This window comes from Loxodonta africana, chromosome 26 (genome assembly GCF_030014295.1).
Source record: "Loxodonta africana isolate mLoxAfr1 chromosome 26, mLoxAfr1.hap2, whole genome shotgun sequence".
NCBI lineage: Eukaryota > Metazoa > Chordata > Mammalia > Proboscidea > Elephantidae > Loxodonta > Loxodonta africana.
Genome location: NC_087367.1, coordinates 28054192 through 28075141, shown reverse-complemented (window position 1 = coordinate 28075141; position 20950 = coordinate 28054192).

Here is a 20950-nt window from a genome sequence, read left to right as displayed (position 1 = left end):
GCTCCCAACAGGAAACAGAGCACCCAGCAACCAAAGAAACATGTTTTCCAATCCCTCACCCTTCTACCCCATACACTACCTCTACCCCTTCCTGCTGGGCCATTTGAATTACCTTGGCTAGAGAGCCACCGGCCTACACCAGCCTGAGTCTGCCCGACCCCCACCTGCCAGTTCCTGCCACGCCATCTTTCCCCCATTCCTTCTTTTCTTTCTCCCTCCTACATAGCCCTATATGCCCCCTCTACCCCTTCCCACCAGGCCGTGCTGCACCACTTCAGGTAGAGAGCCACCAGCCTGTCACCACCTCAGGTTCCCCTGCCCCGTCCCACCAGCTCCCACCATGCCATTTTTTTTTTTTTCATTTCTTTTTTTTTTTTTTTTTAAATTTTTATTAAGCTTCAAGTGAACATTTACCATTCCAATCAGTCTGTCACATGTAGGTTTACATACATCTTACTCCCTTCTCCCACTTGCTCTCCCCCTATTGAGTCAGCCCTTACAGTCTCTCGTTTCGTGCCAATTTTACCTTCTTCCCTCTCTCTCCATCTTCCCATCCCCCCTCCTGTCAAGAGTTGCCAACACACTCTCCCGTGTCCACCTGATTTAATTAGCTCACTCTTCATCAGTATCTCTCTCCCCCCCACTGACCAGTCCTTTTCATGCCTGATGATTTGTCTTCGGGGTTGGTTCCTGTCCTGTGCCATCAGAAGTTCTGGGGAGCATTGTCTCTGGGATTCCTCTAGTCGCAATCATACTATTAGGTGTGGTCTTTTAATGAGAATTTGGGGTCTGTATCCCATTGGTCTCCTGCTCCCTCAGGAGTTGTCTCTTGTGCTCCCTGACAGGGCAGACATCGATTGTGGCCGGGCACCAACTTGTTCTTCTGGTCTCAGGATATTGTAGGTCTCTGGTTCAAGTGGCCCTTTCTGTCTCTTGGGTTCTTAGTTGTCGTGTGACCTTGGTGTTCTTCCTTTGCCTTTGCTCCCGGTGGGTTGAGACCAATTAATGTATTTTAGATGGCTGCTTGTTGGCATTTAGGACCCCAGGTGCCACAATTCAAAGTGGGATGCAGAGTGTTTTCATAATAGAATTGTTTTGCCCATTGATTTAGAAGTCCTCTCAAACCAAGTTCCCCAGACCCCAGCCCCTGCTTCGCTATCCTTTGAAGCTTTCATTTTATCTCGGAAACCTCTTTACTTTTAATCCTGTCCAATTAGGCTGACCTTCCTTGTTTTGAGTGTTGTCTTTCCCTTCACCCAAAGCAGTTCCCATCTACAGATTGATCAATAAAAAGCCCTCTCCCTCCCTCCCTCCCTCCCCCCTTTGTAACCACAAAAGTATGTGTTCTTTTCCATTTTTTCTATTTCTCAAGATCTTCTAATAGTGGTCTTATACAATATTTGTCCTTTTGCAACTGACTCATTTCGCTCAGCATAATACCTTCCAGATTCCTCCATGTTATGAAATGTTTCAGAGATTCGTCACTGTTCTTTATCGATGCGTAGTATTCCATTGTGTGAATATACCACAATTTATTTACCCATTCATCCGTTGATGGACATCTTGGTTGCTTCCAGCTTTTTGCTATTGTAAACAGAGCTGCAATAAACATGGGTGTGCATATATCTGTTTGTGTGAAGGGTCTTGTATTTTTAGGGTATATTCCGAGGAGTGGGATTTCTGGGTTGTATGGTAGTTCTATTTCTAACTGTTTAAGATAACGCCAGATGGATTTCCACAGTGGTTGTACCATTTTACAATCCCACCAGCAGTGTATGAGAGTTCCAGTCTCTCCGCAGCCTCTCCAACATTTATTATTTTGTGATTTTTGAATTAATGCCAGTCTAGTTGGTGTCAGATGGAATCTCATCGTAGTTTTAATTTGCATTTCTCTAATGACTAATGATCGAGAGCATTTTCTCATGTATCTGTTGGCTGCCTGAATATCTTCTTTAGTGAAATGTGTGTTCATATCCTTTGCCCACTTCTTGATTGGGTTGTTTGTCTTTTTGTGGTTGAGTTTTGACAGAATCATGTAGATTTTAGAGATCAGGCGCTGGTCTGAGATGTCATAGCTGAATATTCTTTCCCAGTCTGTAGGTGGTCTTTTTACTCTTTTGGTGAAGACTTTAGATGAGCATAGGTGTTTGATTTTTAGGAGCTCCCAGTTATCGGGTTTCTCTTCATCATTTTTGGTAATGTTTTGTATTCTGTTTATGCCCTGTATTAGCGCTCCTAGGGTAGATCCTATTTTTTCTTCCAAGATTTTTATCGTTTTAGTCTTTATGTTTAGGTCTTTGATCCACTTGGAGTTAGTTTTTGTGCATGGTGTGAGGTATGGGTCCTGTTTCATTCTTTTGCAAATGGATATCCAGTTATGCCAGCACCATTTGTTAAAAAGACTATTATTTCCCCAATTGACTGACACTGGTCCTTTGTCAAATATCAGCTGCTCATACGTGGATGAATTTATATCTGGATTCTCAATTCTGTTCCATTGGTCTATGTGCCTGTTGTTGTACCAGTACCAGGCTGTTTTGACTACTGTAGCTATATAATAGGTTCTGAAATCAGGTAGGGTGAGGCCTCCCACTTTCTTCTTCTTTTTCAGTAATGTTTTGCTTATCCGGGGATTCTTTCCTTTCCATATGAAATTAGTGATTTGTTTCTCTATTCCCTTAAAGTATGACATTGGTATTTGGATTGGAAGTGCGTTGTATGTATAAATGGCTTTTGGTAGAATAGACATTTTTACTATGTTGAGTCTTCCTATCCATGAGCAGGGTATGTTTTTCCATTTAAGCGTGTCCTTTTGAATTTCTTGTAGCAGAGTTTTATAGTTTTCTTTGTATAGGTCTTTTACATCCTTGGTAAGATTTATTCCTAAGTATTTTATCTTCTTGGGGGCTACTGTGAATGGTATTGATTTGGTTATTTCCTCTTCGGTGTTCTTTTTGTTGATGTAGAGGAATCCAAGTGATTTTTGTATGTTTATTTTATATCCTGAGACTCTTCCAAACTCTTCTATTAGTTTCAGTAGTTTTCTGGAGGATTTCTTAGGGTTTTCCACGTATACGATCATGTCATCTGCAAATAGTGATAGCTTTACTTCCTCCTTACCAATCTGAATACCCTTTATTTCTTTGTCTAGCCTAATTGCCCTGGCTAGGACTTCAAGTACGATGTTGAATAAGAGCGGTGAGAAAGGGCATCCTTGTCTGGTTCCCGTTCTCAAGGGAAATGCTTTCAGGTTCTCTCCATTTAGAGTGATATTGGCCGTTGGCTTTGCATATATGCCCTTTATTATGTTGAGGAATTTTCCTTCAATTCCTATTTTGGTGAGAGTTTTTATCATAAATGGGTGTTGGACTTTGTCAAATGCCTTTTCTGCATCTATTGATAAGATCATGTGGTTTTTGTCTTTTGTTTTATTTATGTGATGGATTACATTAATGGTTTTTCTGATATTAAACCAGCCTTGCATACCTGGTATAAATCCCACTTGATCAGGGTGAATTATTTTTTTGATGTGTTGTTGGATTCTATTGGCTAGAATTTTATTAAGGATTTTTGCATCTATGTTCATGAGGGATATAGGTCTAAAATTTTCTTTTTTTGTAATGTCTTTACCTGGTTTTGGTATCAGGGAGATGGTAGCTTCATAGAATGAGTTGGGTAGTATTCCGTCTTTTTCTATACTTTGAAATACCTTCAATAGTAATGGTGTTAAGTCTTCTCTGAAGGTTTGGTAGAACTCTGCAGTGAAGCCATCTGGGCCAGGACTTTTTTTTGTTGGGAGTTTTTTGATTACCATTTCAATCTCTTTTTTTGTTATGGGTCTATTTAGTTGTTCTACTTCTGTATGTGTTAGTTTAGGTAAGTAGTGTTGTTCCAAGAATTTATCCATTTCTTCTAGGTTGTCAAATTTGTTAGAGTACAATTTTATGTAGTAGTCTGATATGATTCTTTTGATTTCATTTGGTTCTGTTGTGATGTGGTCCTTCTCGTTTCTTATTCGGGTTATTTGTTTCCTTTCCTGTTTTTCTTTAGTCAGTCTAGCCAATGGTTTATCAATTTTGTTAATTTTTTCAAAGAACCAGCTTTTGGCTTTGTTAATTCTTTCAATTGTTTTTCTGTTCTCTAATTCATTTAGTTCCGCTCTAATTTTTATTATTTGTTTTCTTCTGGTGCCTGATGGATTCTTTTGTTGCTCACTTTCTATTTGCTCAAGTTGTCGGGACAGTTCTCTGATTTTGGCTCTTTCTTCTTTTTGTATGTGTGCATTTATCGATATAAATTGGCCTCTGAGCACTGTTTTTGCTGTGTCCCAGAGGTTTTGATAGGAAGTATTTTCATTCTCGTTGCTTTCTAAGAATTTCCTTATTCCCTCCTTGATGTCTTCTATAACCCCGTCTTTTTTCAGGAGGGTATTGTTCATTTTCCAAGTATTTGATTTCTTTTCCCTAGTTTTTCTGTTATTGATTTCTAGCTTCATTGCCTTGTGGTCTGAGAAGATGCTTTGTAATATTTCGATGTTTTGGATTCTGCAAAGATTTGTTTTATGCCCTAATATGTGGTCTATTCTAGAGAATGTTCCATGTGCGCTAGAAAAAAAAGTATATTTTGCAGCAGTTGGGTGGAGAGTTCTGTATAAGTCAATGAGGTCAAGTTGGTTGATTGTTGTAAGTAGGTCTTCCGTGTCTCTATTGAGCTTCTTACTGGATGTCCTGTCCTTCTCCGAAAGTGGTGTGTTGAAGTCTCCTACTATATATGTGGAGGTGTCTATCTCACTTTTCAATTCTGTTAAAATTTGATTTATGTATCTTGCAGCCCTGTCATTAGGTGCGTAAATATTTAATATGGTTATGTCTTCCTGATCAATTGTCCCTTTTATCATTATATAGTGTCCTTCTTTATCCTTTGTGGCGGATTTAAGTCTAAAGTCTATTTTGTCAGAAATTAATATTGCTACTCCTCTTCTTTTTTGCTTATTGTTTGCTTGATATATTTTTTTCCATCCTTTGAGTTTTAGTTTGTTTGTGTCTCTAAGTCTAAGGTGTGTCTCTTGTAGGCAGCATATAGATGGATCGTGTTTTTTTATCCAGTCCGTGACTCTCTGTCTCTTTATTGGTGCATTTAGTCCATTTACATTCAGCGTAATTATAGATAAGTAAGTTTTTAGTGCTGTCATTTTGATGCCTTTTTATGTGTGTTGTTGGCCATTTCATTTTTCCACATGCTTTTTTGTGCTGAGACGTTTTTCTTAGTAGCTTGTGAGATCCTCATTTTCATAATGTTTAACTTTGTGTTTATTGAGTCGTTACGTTTTTCTTGGCTTTTTTCTTGAGTTATGGAATTGATATTCCTTTTTGTGGTTACCTTTTTAGTTACCCCTATTTTTCTAAGTAAAAACCTAACTTGTATCCTTCTATTTCGCCTTGTATCACTCTCCATCTGGCAGTTCAATGCCTCCTATATTTAGTCCCTCTTTTTGATTATTTTGATCGTTTAGCTATTGATTTCCATGATTTCCTGTTGTGTGTATTATTTTGTTTATTTATTTATTTTTTAGAATTAGTCTTAATTTGTTTGTTTTTGTGCTTTCCCTGTTTGAGTTGCGTTGATATCAGGACGTTCTGTTTTGTGACCTTGTATTGTGCTGGTACCTGATATTATTGGTCATCAGGCCAAACAATCTCCTTTAGCATTTCTTGCAGTCTTGGTTTAGTTTTTGCAAATTCTCTAAACTTGTGTTTATCTGTAAATATCTTAATTTCTCCTTCATATTTCAGAGAGAGTTTTGCTGGATATATGATCCTTGGTTGGCAGTTTTTCTCGTTTAGTGCTCTGTATATGTCGTCCCATTCCCTTCTTGCCTGCATGGTTTCTGCTGAGTAGTCTGAACTTATTCTTATTGATTCTCCCTTGAAGGAAACCTTTCTTTTCTCCCTGGCTGCTTTTAAAATTTTCTGTTTGTCTTTGGTTTTGGCAAGTTTGATGATGATATGTCTTGGTGTTTTTCTTTTTGGATCAATCTTAAATGGGGTTCGATGAGCATCTTGGATAGATATCCTTTCTTCTTTCATGATGTCAGGGAAGTTTTGTGTCAGGAGTTCTTCAACTATTTTCTCTGTGTTTTCTGTCCCCCCTCCCTGTTCTGGGACTCCAATCACTCGCAAGTTATCCTTCTTGATAGAGTCCCACATGATTCTTAGGGTTTCTTCATTTTTTTAAATTCTTTTATCTGATTTTTTTCCAGCTATGTTGGTGTTGTTTCCCTGGTCCTCCAGAAGTCCCAGTCTACATTCTAATTGCTCGAGTCTGCTCCTCTGACTTTCTATTGCGTTGTCAAATTCTGTAATTTTATTGTTAATCTTTTGGATTTCTACATGCTGTCTCTCTATGGATTCTTGCAACTTGTTAATTTTTCCACTATGTTCTTGAATAATCTTTTTGAGTTCTTCAACAGTTTTATCAGTGTGTTCCTTGGCTTTTTCTGCATTTATCCTAATTTCATTTGTGATATCTTTAAGCATTCTGTAAATTAGTTTTTTATATTCTGTATCTGATAATTCCAGGATTGTATCTTCATTTGGGAAAGATTTTGATTCTTTTGTTTGGGGGGTTGGAGAAGCTGTCATGGTCTGTTTCTTTATGTGGTTTGATATGGACTGCTGTCTCCGAGCCATCACTGGGAAACTAGATTTTCCAAGTAGTCAGCTGGTGCGCTGGCTCCTAGTTCTGAAAACAGTCGCTGTCTGCCCGTATTTGTTCGTCCTCCGTCTCTAAGTCTGTGCTTGTTGTTCAGAGTTCATAGATTGTTATGTATGTGATCGGTTCCCTTGTTTTTCCGAGTCTTTGTTGCAAGAGGGATCCGCGGGAGCGTCCACCTAGTCCGCCATCTTGGCCCCCCTCCCCATGCCATTTTTTTAATATTTTTCCTTTCTTCCTTTTCTTTCTCTCTCCCACCTAGCCCCATACACCACCTCTACCTCTTCCTACCAGGCCATGCCACATCACTGCAGGTAGAGAGTCACCAGACCACTGCCACCCAAGATCTGCCTGCCCCCCACCTGCCTGCTCCTGCCATGCCATTTTTTCCATTTTTGTTCTCCTTCTTGTCTAGTCCCATATGCCACCTCCCCATTCCAGCAGGCCACACCACACAACTGTATCTGAAAGCCACCAGTCCAACACTACCTCAGGTCCACTCTGCCCCCACACAGTGACTCCCACCATGCGATTTTTGTTTCTCTTTTTCCTTTCCTTCTTTTCTTTCTCCCACCCACCTAGCCCCATATGCTACCTGCCCCCCTTCCCACCAGGCCACACCAAACAATCACAGCTACAGAACCACCAACCAGCCCACTGTTGCCCTGGGTCTACCTCACCCTTGCCTGCTAGCTCCTGTCATGCCATTTTTTTTTTTTAATTTTTTTGCTTTCTTCCTTCTCTTTCTCCCTCCCAATCAGCCCTATACGACAACTTTCTTCCTTCTCACCAGCTCCTGCAATCCTGCTTTTTTTAGCTTTCTTTCTTTCTCTTCCATATATCACCTTCCCTCCCTTGTAATCGGCCCTCTAGTCCACCCCACCACCACTCGCTGGCCCCCAACACGCCACCAGTTTTTTTTACTATTTTTTATATTTTCATTTTTCTTTCTTCCTTCACTTTCTCACTCCCACCTAACCCAGTATACCACCTCATCCCCAGGCTGCTGGACCCCTTGATGCAGCCACAGCTAAAGACACATTGGTTTGCTGCCACCCTAGGTCCACCCCATCCAACGGCTGCTACCATGCCATGTTTTTTCTTTTTCCTTTTTTCCCTTTCTTTTTCCCTCCTACTTATCCCAGTACTCCACCTCCACCTGTTCCCACAGGCTATTGTGCTGCCACGGCTAGAGAGCCTCCAACACACTGCCACTCCAGACTAAGACAGACTAGGAAGAAGGACCTGGCAGTTGACTTCTGAAAAGATTTAGCCAGTGAAAAACCTTATGAATAGCAATGGAACATTGTTTGATATATAGTACCAGAAAATGAGCCCCTCAGGTTGGAAGGAACTCAAAATATGACCAGGAAAGAGCTGCCTCCTCAAAGCAGACTGGACCTTAATGACATCAGTGGAGTCAAGCTTTCCGAATTTTCATTTGCTGATGTAGTGTGACTCAGAATGAGAAGAAACAGCTGCAAACATCCATTAATAGTCTGGAAATGAATGAAGTATGAATCTAGGAAAATTGGAAATTGTCAAAAATGAAATGGAATACATAAACATTGACATCCTAGATATTAGTGAGCTGAAACGGATTGGTATTGGCCATTTTGAATCAGACACTCGCATGGCCTACTATGCCAGGAATGACAACATAAAGAGGAATGGCATTGCATTCATTGCTAAAAAAAATTTCAAAATCTATCCTGAAGTCCAATGCTGTCAGTGATAGGATAATATACATACCCCTACAAGGAAGACAAGTTAACACGACTATTATTCAAATTTACGCACCAACCACTAAGGCCAAAGATGAAGAAATTGAAGATTTTACCAACTTATGCAGTTTGAAATTGATCAAACATGCAATCGGAATGCATTGATAATTACCAGTGACTAGAATGCAAAAGTCGGAAACAAAGAAGAAGGATTGGTAGTTGGAAAATATGCCCTCGGTGATAGAATTTTCCAAGACCAATGACTTCTTCAATGCAAATACATTTTTTCAACAAAATAAATGGAGACTATACTTTTTTTTTATACATATGGACCTTGGCAGATGGAATACACAGGAATCAAACTGACATCTGTGCAAAGAGACTCTGGAAAAGCTCAGTATCATCAGTCAGAACAAGGTCAGGGGCTGATGGTGGAAGAGACCGTCAGTTGCTCCTATGCAAGTTCAAGATTAGCCTGAAGAAAATTAGAACAAGTCCACATGAGAGCCAAAATACAACCTTGAGTATATTCCACGTAAATTTAGAGACCATCTCAAGAATAGATTTGACCCACTGAACACTAATGACTGAAGACCAGACAAGTTGTGGAGTGACACCAAGGATATCATATATAAAGAAAGCAAGAGGTCTTTGCAAAGACAGGAAAGAAAGAAAAAAACAAAATGGATGTCACAAGAGATTCTGACACTTGCTCTTGAATGTCGAGTACCTAAAATGAAAGAAGAAATGAAGAAGTAAAAGAGCTGAACAAAGATTTCAAAGGCTGGCTTGAGAAGACACACTACAGTATTATGGTGACATGTGCAAAGATTTGGAGATAGAAAACCAAAAGCAAAGAACACACTCAGCATGTCTCAAGCTGAAAGAACTAAAGAAAAATTCAAGCCTTGAGTTGCAATATTGAAGGATTCTACGGGAAAAATATTAAATGATGCAGGACGCATCAAAAGAAGATGGAGGGAATACACAGAATCACTATACAAAAAAGAATTGGCTGATGTTCAGCCATTTCAGGAGGTAGCAAATGAACAGGAACGAATGGAACTGAAGGAAGTAGTCCAAGCTGCACTGAAGGCATTGGCGAAAAACAAGGCTCCAGGAATTGACAGAATACCAATTGAGATGTTCCAACAAATAGATATTGCTCTTCTATGCCAAGAAATTTGGAAGACAGCTACCTGGCCAACCAACTGGAAGACATCCATATTTATGCTTATTTTGAAGAAAGGAGGTCCAACAGAATGCAGAAATTATTGAACAATATTATTAACACCACACACAATTAAAATTTTGATGAAGATCATTCAAAAGTAGCTGCAGTGGTACATAAACAGGGAACTGTCAGAAATTCAAGCCAGATGCAGAAGAGGGCGTGGAACCAGGGATATCATTGCTGATGTCAGATGGATCCTAGCTGAAAGCAGAGACTGCCAGAAAGATATTTATCTGTGTTTTATTGACTATGCAAAGGCATTCTACTGTGTGAATCAGAACAAATTATGGATAACATTGCATAGAATGGGAATTCCAGAACACTCAACTGTGCTCATGAGGAAACTGTACATAGATCGACAGGCAGTGTTCGAACAGAACAAGGCGATACTGCATGGTTTAAAGTTAGGAAAGGTGTGCGACAGAGTTGTATCTTTTTACTATACTTATTTAATCTGTATGCTGAGCAAATAATCCAAGAAGTTGGACTATAAGAAGAAGAACAGGACATCAGAATTGGAGGAAAACTTATTAACAATCTGCGTTATGCAGGTGACACAACCTTACTTGCTGAAAAGTGAAGAGAATTTGAAGCCCCTACTGATGAAGATCAGAGGCCACAGCCTTTAGTATGAATTACACCTCAACACAAAGAAAACAAAAATCCTCAGAACTGGACCAATAAGTAAGAGCATAGTAAATAGCAAAAAGATTGACGTTGTCCAGGATTTCATTTTGCTTGGATCCACAATCAATACCCAGGGAAACAGCAGTCAAGCAATGAAAATACACATTGCATTGGAAAAATCTGCTGCAAAGGACCACTTTAAAGTGTTGAAAAGCAAAGATGTCACCTTAAGACTAAGTTGCGCCTGTTCCAAGTCATAGCATTTTCAATCACCTCACATGCATGTGAAATCTGGACAATGAATAAGGAAGACCAAAGAAGAATTGACACCCTAGAATTGTGGTATTGGCAAAGAATATCGAATATACCATGGACTGCCAAAAGAACACAGAAATCTGTCCTGGAAGAAGTACAACCAGAATGCTCATTAGAAGCAAGGATGGCAAGAGTACGTCTCACATACTTTGAACGTGTTATCAGGAGGGATCAGTCCCTGGAGAAGGACATGATGCTTGGTAAAATAGAGGGTCAATGAAAAAGAGGAAGACCCTCAATGAGATGGATTCACACAGTGACTGCAACAATGGGCTTAAGCATAACAATAATTGTGAAGATGGTACAGGACCAGGAAGCGTTTCATTCTATTGTACATGGGGTCGCTATGAGTCAGAACTAACTTGACAACCCCTAACAACGACAATGACAACAAACAGAGGAAATGGACAAATTTCTAGAAACACACTACCTGTATAAATTAACACAAATTGAAATAGAAAATCCAAACAGACACATAATAAGAGAAGAGATTGGAGAGATTAAAAAAAAAAAAACTCCCAACAAAAAAACACTGGCCTGAATGACTTCGCTGGAGAATTCTACCAAACATTCAGAGAAGAACTAATGCCAGTACTACTCAAAAGATTTCAGAGCATAGAAAAAGAAAGAATACTTCCAAATTCATTCTAGGAAGCCAACAAAACCATGATCCCAAAGTCAGGCAAAAAATTGACAAAAAAAGAATTGATGAAAAAAGAAAATTACAGACCAATATTTCTCATGAATATAACCCAAACCAAACCCACTGCTGTCTAGTCGATTCTGACTCATAGCAACCCTATAGGACAGAGTAGAACTGCCCCATAGAGTTACTGAGGAGCACCTGGCAGATTCGAACTGCCGACCTCTTGGTTAGCAGCCATAACACTTAACCACTACGCCACCAGGGTTTCCCTCATGAATATAGATGACAAAAATTCTCAACAAAACTCTAGCCAATAGAATTCAGCATTATACCAAAAAATAATACACCACAGCCAAGTGCTATTCATTCCAGGTATTCAAGGATTGTCAATATTAGAAAATCAATGTAATCCACCACATAAGTTAGCAAAAAACTCACATAATCATTTCAGTTGACACAGAAAAGACACTTAATAAAGTTCAATGCCCATTCCTGATAAAAACTCTCACCAAAATAAGAATAGAAGGGAAATTCCTCAATGTAATAAAGGGCATCTATACAAAACCAACAGCCAACTTCATTCTCAGTGGAGAGAGGCTGAAAGCATTCCTGCTGGGAACAGGATCAAGACAAGGATGCTCTTTAGCACCACTCCTATTTAACATTGTGCTGGAAGTCCTAGCTAGAGCAATAAGGCAAAAAAAGAAATAAAGTGCATCCAAATTGTTAAGGAAGAAGTAAAACTATCCTTATTCATGGTTGATATGATACTATACATTGAGAACCTGAAAGACTCCACAAGAAAATTACTGGAACTAATAGAAAGATTCAGCAGATTAGCAAGATACAAGATAAACATACAAAAATAAGTTGAATTCCTATACACCAATAGAAAGAACTATGAAAAGAAAATCAGGAAAGCAATACCATTTATAATAACCCCTATTTAAAGAATAAAATACTTAAGAATAAATCTAACCATGGACATAAAAGATGGATACAAAGAAAACTACAAAAAACTACAGCAAGATACCAAAAGGGAGATACATAAATGGAAAAACATACCATGCTCATGGACAGGTAGACTCAACATTGTGAAAATGTTAATTTTACTCAAAGCAATCTACAAATACAATGCAATCCCAATCCAAATACCAACAGCATTCTTTAACAACATGGGAAAACTAATTATTAACTTTATATGGGAAGGAAAGAGGCCCCAGATAAGTAAGTACTATCCAAGAAGAAGAACAAAGTAGGAGGCTTCACACCACCTGATCTCAGAACCTACTATACAGCCATGGTAATCAAAACAGCCTGATACTTGTACAACGACAGACACATTGACTAATGGAACAGAATCAAGAACCCAGATGTAAATCCATACACCTATGGTCACCTGATCTTCGAAAAAGTCCAAAAGTCCATTAAATGGGGAGAGGACAGTCTTTTTAACAAATGGCCATGGCAAAACTGAATGTCCCTCTGCAAAAAATAAAACAGGATCCATACCTCACACCATACACAAAAACTAATTCAAAATGGATTGAAGACGTAAAAATAAAACCAAAAACTATAAAGATCATGGAAGAAAAAATAGGGTCAATATTAGATGCCTTAACATATGGCATAAATAGGATACAAACCATAATTAGCAGTATACAAACACTACCAGATAAGCTAGATAACTGGGATCTTCTAAAAATTAAACACTTCTCATTAAAAGACTTTACCAAAAGTGTAAAAAGAGAACCAACAAACTGGAAAAAAAATTTTTGGCTATGACATATTCTGCAAGGGTCTAATCTTTAAAATCTATAGAATACTTCAACATGTCATTAACAAAAAGACGGATAGTTTAATTTAAAAATGGGCAAAGATATGAAGAGACACTTCACCAAACAAGGTGTTCAGATGGCTAACAGACCCCTGAGGAAATGCTCAGAATCATTAGCCATTAAAACCAAAACCATATCCATTGCTGTGGTGTCTATTCCAATTCACCAGCCATTAGAGAAATGCAAATCAAAACTATAATGAGCAGCTGTCTCACTCCAACTTTACTGGTGTGAATTCAAAAAACAGAAAATAACAAGTTTTGAAGAGGTTGGAGGGAGACTGAAACTCATATGCACTGCTGGTGGGAATGGAAAATGGTACAACCACTATGGAAAATTATATGACACCTCCTTAAAAGCTAGAAATAGACATACCATATGATCCAGCAATCCCAGCTCTAGGACTATATCCTAGAGAAATAAAAGCCATCACACAAATAGACATGTGCACACCCATGTTCATTGCAACAAATTATTCACAACAGAAAAAGAAGGAAACCACCTAAGTGCCCATCAAGAGATGAATAGATAAACAAATTATGGTACATACACACAATGGAATACTATATAATGATAAATAACAATGATGAATCCATGAAACTTGTCACAACATAGACAAATCTCGAGGGCATTATGCTGAGTGAAATAAGTCAATCACGAATGGACAAATATTGTATAAGACCACTATTATAAAAACCCAAGAAAAGGTTTACACACAGAAAAAATTTCTTGAAGGTTACAAGCGTGGGAGGGGCAGGGGAGGTGAGGAAGAGGAATCACTGACTGGCTAGAAAAGTGTTAACTCTGGTGAAGTGAAAGACAGCACACAATATAGGGGAAATCCGCACAACTTGACAAATGCAAAGTCATGGAAGCTTACCAGACACATCCAAACACCTTGAGAGACCTAGTTACTGGAGCTGAGGGCTGGGGACCATGGTTTCAGGGGACATCTAGGTCAACTGGCATAACATAGTTCATAAAGAAAATGTTCTACATCCTACTTTGGTGACTAGCATCTGGGGTCTTAAAAGCTTGGGAGTGGCCATCTAAGATGCATGTATTGCCCCCATCACGTTTGGAGTACAGGAAAATGACAAAAACAAGAGACACAGGAAAACATTAGTCCAGAGGACTAATGAACCACAGCCTCCACCAGCCTGAGCCCAGAAGAACTAGATGGTGCTCGGCTACCACCAGCAGCCGCTCTGGCAGGGATCACAATAGAGAATCCCAGACAGAGAGGGAGAAAACTGCAGAGCAAAACTCAAATTCACACACACACAAAAAGGCTACACCTAGTGGTCTAACAGAGACTGGAGGAAACCAAGAGACTATGGTCCCCCAACACCTGCTAACTCAGAACTGAAACCACTTCTGAAGTCCACCTTTCAGCCAAAGATTAGACAGGCCTATAAAACAAAAAATAACACACATGAGGAACATACTTAGTTCAACAAAGTATATGAGATCAGATGGGCAACATGTGCCCAAAAGCAAAGATGAGAAGGCAGGAAGGAACAGGAAAACTGGATGAATGGACATGGAGGACCCAGGGTGAAAAGGGGAAGGGGGAGAGTGCTGACATATTGTGGGGATTGCGATCAATGTCACAAAATAATTTGTGTATAAAATTTTGGATGGAAAACTAATTTTAGCTAAAACACAATTTAAAAAAAAGAAATTTGGAAGACAGCTACCTGGTCAACTGTCTGAACAAAATCCGTATTCCTGCCAATACCAAAGAAAGATGATCAAAAAGAATTGGGAAATTATCAAACAATGTCATTAATATCACACACTGATAAAATTTTGCTAAAAATAATTCAAAAACAGATGCAGTACATTGACATGGAACTGACAGAAGTTCAAGCCAGATTCAGAAGAGTACATGGAATGAGATATCATTGCTGAAGTTAGATGAATCTTGGCCCTAAGCAGAGAGTACCAGAAAGATATTTACCTATGTTGTATCAACTACATGAAGGCATTCGACTGTGTGGATCAGAATAAATTACAGATAGCATCACAAAGAATGAAAATTCAAAACACTTTATTGTGCACATGTGGGACCTGTACATGGATCAAGAGGCAGTCCTTCAAAGAGCACAGGGGATAATATGTGGTTTAATATTGGAAAAGGAGTGTGGCAGGGTATTATTTCACCTTATTGAATCTCTATGCTGAACAAATAACCTGAAAGCTGAGCTATATGAAGAAGACTAAGGCATCAGGATCGGAGGAAGACTCATTAACAACCTGAGATATGCAGATGACACAACCTTGCTTGCCAAAAGTGAAGAGGAATTGAAGCACTTACTGATGAAAGTCAAAGGCTGCAGCCCTCAGTATGGATTGCACCTGAACATAAAGTAAATGAAAATCCTTACAACTGGACAGCATCATGATCATATGGCGAAGAAATTGAAGTTGTCAAGGATTTCATTCTTTCTGGATCAACAATCAATGCCATGGAAACAGTAGTCAAGAAATCAAATGATGTATTACGTTGGGCAAATCTGCTGCAAAAGACCTCTTGAAGTTTTAAAAAGCAAAGCTATCACTTTGATGACTAAGATATTCCTGACTCAAGCCACGGTATTTTCAGTTGTCATATGCATGCAATAGCTGGACAATGAAAGAAGAATTGACCCATTCAAATTGTGGTGTTGGTGAAGAATATTGAATATATGATGGACTGCCAGAAGAACAAACAAATCTGTCTTGGAGGAAATACAGCCAGAATGTTCCTTAGAAACAAAGAGGGCAAGACTACTTGCTTACTTTGAACACGTCACCAGGAAAGACGAATTGCTAAAAAAGGATATCATGTTCGGTAAAGTAGAGGGTCAGAGAAAACGAGGGAAACCTTTTGTAAGATGGATTGACATGGTGGGTGCAGCAATGGGGTTAAACATAGCAATGCGTTTAAGGATGGCTCAAGACTAGGTAACATTCAGTTCTGTCGTATGTAAGATTGCCCTGAGCTGGACCCATCTGTACGGCAACTAACAACAGCAGCAAGGTTCATGGTGGGATTTGGGAGTGTTTCTTGGTTGTCCTACTCTTTCCTTAGTCTTGTGTGAGCCCTGTGCACATATGCCTCTTGTGGATCTTTCACAGCATGTCCTCCCTTTTCCATAATGGCAAACAATTTCTGCCTATTACTCAATTCAAAGTCTAGAGCACACAGATTTCCTGTCCCTCCCCCAGTGGCTACAGACCTCACTGCAGGGACATGGCCACAAGCCAACTTCCTGTCTTTCCCTCACTGAAAGCCAATTTCTACCTTACATTGGTGGAAGTCTTGGGCATGAGATGACTTCCTGCCTTCTCCCAGAAACATACATCATTTTCCTAGAGTCTGTGCAGGTTTCAGAACAGGCAATTCCGATCCCCTCCCCCATGGGCAACTGACCCCTGCCTGGTATCAGAACAGAGTTCAAAGTGTGTGCGGTTTTCCTGCCCCTCCTTCGGTGGCAGACGGTTTTTGCCTTATGTACTAATTTTCTATTGCTGTTGTAACAGATCACCTCAAATTTAGTGGCTTAAAACAAGACTCATTTTATCATTTAACAGTTCTGTAGTTCAGAAATCTGGGCTGTGCCTGGCTTGGTTCTCTGCTTAGAATCTCACAAGGCCAAAATCAAGGTGTTAGCCAGCTGGCCTCTTAACAGTAGGTTCTGGAAAGACTCCTCTCCTGAGCTCATTCAGGTTATTAGCAGAATCCAGCTCCTTGCAGTTGCAGGGCTAAGCCCCATTTCTTTGTTATCTGTGGCCACCCACATTACTTAACTCATGGCCCCATTCATCTTGGTTGGAAGTCAACAGTGGTGCAATGAGTCTTTCTCATGCTCTAAATCCCTCTGCATCTCTCTGAAGTCCTCCTCTGGTCTCAGGTGGGAGAAAGCTCTGCTTTTAAGGGCTCATGTGATTACATCGAGCCACCCATTCAATCCATGATAATCTTGCGATTTTAAGGTCACCTGATTAACAGCCTAATTACATATGCCGTGTGACATAACATATTCATGAGAGTAACACATGATCTTGGGGACAAAAATTCTGCACCACACCTTATATCAGAGGAGGACCCAGGTCAGAGGTGGATTTTCTGCCTGTACCCCAGTGGTAGGTCCCAGAACAAGGATGGAGACTTCTCCAAGTTCTCCTGCAACACTCTCAAACTTAGCAACTTCTGCAGGCCTCCTGCACCAAAGGGGTGGGGCGTGGTGTGGATGACCTCTTTCAGGCCTCCTACCCTGTCCCTGACCATTCTTGAGGACACTCATTGAGGCCCATGTGAAATGACTGGCCTGTGGTTGGAACCCTATGTTCAGGAATTCAGAGATTCTAAATTGTCACGCTAGCTCACACTTGATCTTTAGAATTTATTAAAAATATCAACAGTTTTTTTCTTATCAGTTTTTTTTTTTTTTTTTTTTTTACATCTTCCTCCCATGTTCTGCCAAAGTTCTTGTCTCTAGTCTCACTTTCTCTCTTTTTTTTTTTTGGCGGGGGGGGCAGGGGTAGAGGGGGATAAGGCTCATTACTCACTGGAATTCAGTTTACCTACTTTCCTTGTGACTCTAGCTCTCTGATAGCTTAAAGAAATTATTTTATGAATTATCAGGTTGTTCTGTTTTGTGGGGTGGAAGCGATGTTCTCCGTGGCTTTATATTATCTAAACAGAAGTTCAACTTCATTGAAGGGCTTTTAAGCCAGAGAGTTACATGATCTAATTCATATTTTTAGAAGACTATTCTAGTAACTATGTTAAAAATAGAAGTCCCATTAGTTAGCTATTAGAAAGTGAGATTATGTGGAGATAGTAAGAAGAGGTCAGATTTGAAGTACCTTCTAGAAATATTACCAATAAGGCCACTGGTGGAGTGGATTGGGGACCAAGAATGAGTCACAGGATTTTTTTTGTTTTTTAATCTGTTCAAAAGCATACATGAGATAAATGGGATGGACAAGACTGAGAAGGGAACAGTTGTGTGCAGCTATGTCCAGGTTCTATTTTGGACAGGTTGACTTTGAAATCCCATTGTACATCTAACAGCCAATGTTGATTCAGCAGTTGGATATACAAGTCTGGAGCTCAAGGGAAAGATCTAGGTCTGGAGAAAAAATTTTGAACTCTAGATGGTATTTAAAATCATGGGATTAGATGATACCACCAAAGAGGAGGGTGAAGAACCAAGCCCTGTAAATATTGGAAAAAGGTAAAGGAGGCAGGAGATTGAGAAAAAATAGTGAAGTAAGAAGAAAATAAGTGATAACACAGAAGTCAAGAGGAGATGGCATTTCAAAAAGCAAAGAATGATCTACTGTGTCAAATATCATGTAGGGGGAGGTCTTACCACTGATTTGTCAAGACAGAAATCATTGATTACTTCAATAGGAGCTGTTTGAATGGCTCTGTGACAGATACTCTGAAAAATGCTTTGTATGTGCAGTGAACAAAGCAGATGTGATAACACCCGCCTTCTTGGAGTTTACAGTCTAATAAAAATTTGTCCTCAGCTTGGTTCTTTATTAACTGCATACAGAAACTGATAATTTACATGTAAGTAACTACTCAACAAAGAGTTTAGAACGTTGGGAAAAAATTGGAACTCTTTTGTTCTCCTCTATGTCCCCTCAACAAAATTTTATACAATTACAAAAAGAGTGAGACATTATCATTTTAGTGCTAACCAGGGGTTGGGGGAGAAATACCATTTTCTTTATCTTATATTTAAAGGAAGAGATCTACTTTTTTTTATAAATTAATAATTCAGAATGTGTTTGAAGACACAACCAATTAGCTGCAGTCATTTGCATTTTTATGTTCTTTCATTACTTTCCTAAGTCCTTTTCTGCTGTTTCTGTAATGAAAATGCTATCTTTCAAAGGTGAATAGCTTTTTTAAAATTTGTTTGGCAATGAACTTTCTTTAATTATCAATTGGCCAATTTCATAGATTTCAAAGAAAATGTAGCTATTAATGTTGAAATACTAGCAAATGCAGATGATATTGTTTCAGTCTTTAACTTAGTGCCAAAATTCTTTTTCATTTAAAAATGTGTTAAGTGGATTTTTTGTGGTTGCATTTTGTTGTGGTTGTTGTTTGTTTTATTGTTTTTGCTGAGCTTTTATATGGATGGGACTCAGACCAATATTCACCATGCATCAAATAAGAGCTCCACAAAGTGTTGTATTTTAACTTATTTAGCCTAAGCCTCAGTGGTATACTCCCCCTACAACATTACAGAAAGACAAATGACAAATGAGCATAAATTACCACACGAGTGAAGCCATGTATCATAAAATTATTCCTTCCACCAAATGCATACAAATTTTTATTCTCAGGCCTGGCCCATCAAGGGCAAAAAGGACTGAGACAGAGATGTGTGTGGTATATTTTAAATCTAATTGACAAGCTATAAACTCACAACTCTATTATTTTCATTAATAAACATTAGTTAGGTACACTGGAAATCCCATTAACCATCTGTGGTTTAATTGTTCAGTAGGCTAACCTTCGCTCTGAGTGGTATCTTTAAAGAACTTAGGAGTCTCCTCTAATCACCCAGCTGATTAAAACTGGTGAAGGCTGGTTGTAAATATGTATAGATTTATTGTCAACAAAATAAGCCTTATGGCTCTCTACAGCAGCATACAGGAAAATAATGGAGAGAGATATAATTGAGAAACAATATATAAACCAAAATAAAATTTGAAAATAATAGCACATTTATGGGAGAGAAGATATCTTTGAGAAAAATTATGATGCTTAGACTCTTCCTCTTCTTACCACACCTTCTACTCTAAGGGTCAGCTGCTTCTTTCCACAAACCCCTGTCACAGGTCTACCAACAACAGGATAGATTATGTTATAATTCAATAACCAGCAATACCAAAATTTCAGTTGTTTAACACAAAATGTGCATGTTCAGGCAAAATCCAGGGCTGCTAGTCTTCAGTCATGGCTCAGCAATCTGACTACTTCCATTTTGAGGCACCCTCCTCTCCACACACGCTTCCATGCTCACTACAGCAAAGGAAGAGAGAGCATTAGAGGGTCCTGTGCCACAAATTAAAAGCTTCAGGACAGAAATGACAGTTTTCTCACGACTCAAAAGCCATAACTCGTCATACAAGGCCAGAACTTTGGAGTCATCCTTAATTCCTCTCTTTCTATCATAGCCTATGTCCAGTCCCTCAGGGAATTCTTTTGGCTCTAACTTCAAAATATATGTCCCAAATCAGACGTTTTCTCACTACCTCTATTTTATCATGCTGGTTAGTTCGACTCTATGTCATCTCTCACACCAATTATTAAGTAGCCTCTTGTCTTAGGTCAGGTTCACTAGAAGCAGAGCCTGAGACAAAGATTTGGATGTACATTACTTATTAAGGGAGTTCTCTTAAGCAAAGAAAAAAAAGAAGAAGAAGAAGTAGTAAGGCTGAAGAAGGAAGAAGAAACAACCAGCAAAGATGAGATCTGTGGTTAATACCTAGCCTTAGTCTGACCCACAGAAGAGTTCTGGAGCATAAAACACACTGCAAAGGGGTTCCTCATGAAGATAAGATAAGGGGTCCAGTTTTTGTGTTCTCTTATAAGTCCTCGATCATAAGCAACCCCTGATGAGGTGTAACTTTCTGGTCAAGATGGCTCCCAGAAACAGAGAGCAATTCACTGGAGAGAGAAACCTCTGAGAAGAATCATTAGCAGTCAACATCCACAGCAGCTGGAGGGTGGGTGTGCCGGCCTGGTAAAGGAGATCTAAATGGGGCACTGCAGCATCTACTGTAGTCCACTCCTTGCACTACACAGATTCACTTCCTTCCTATATTAAATTCACTT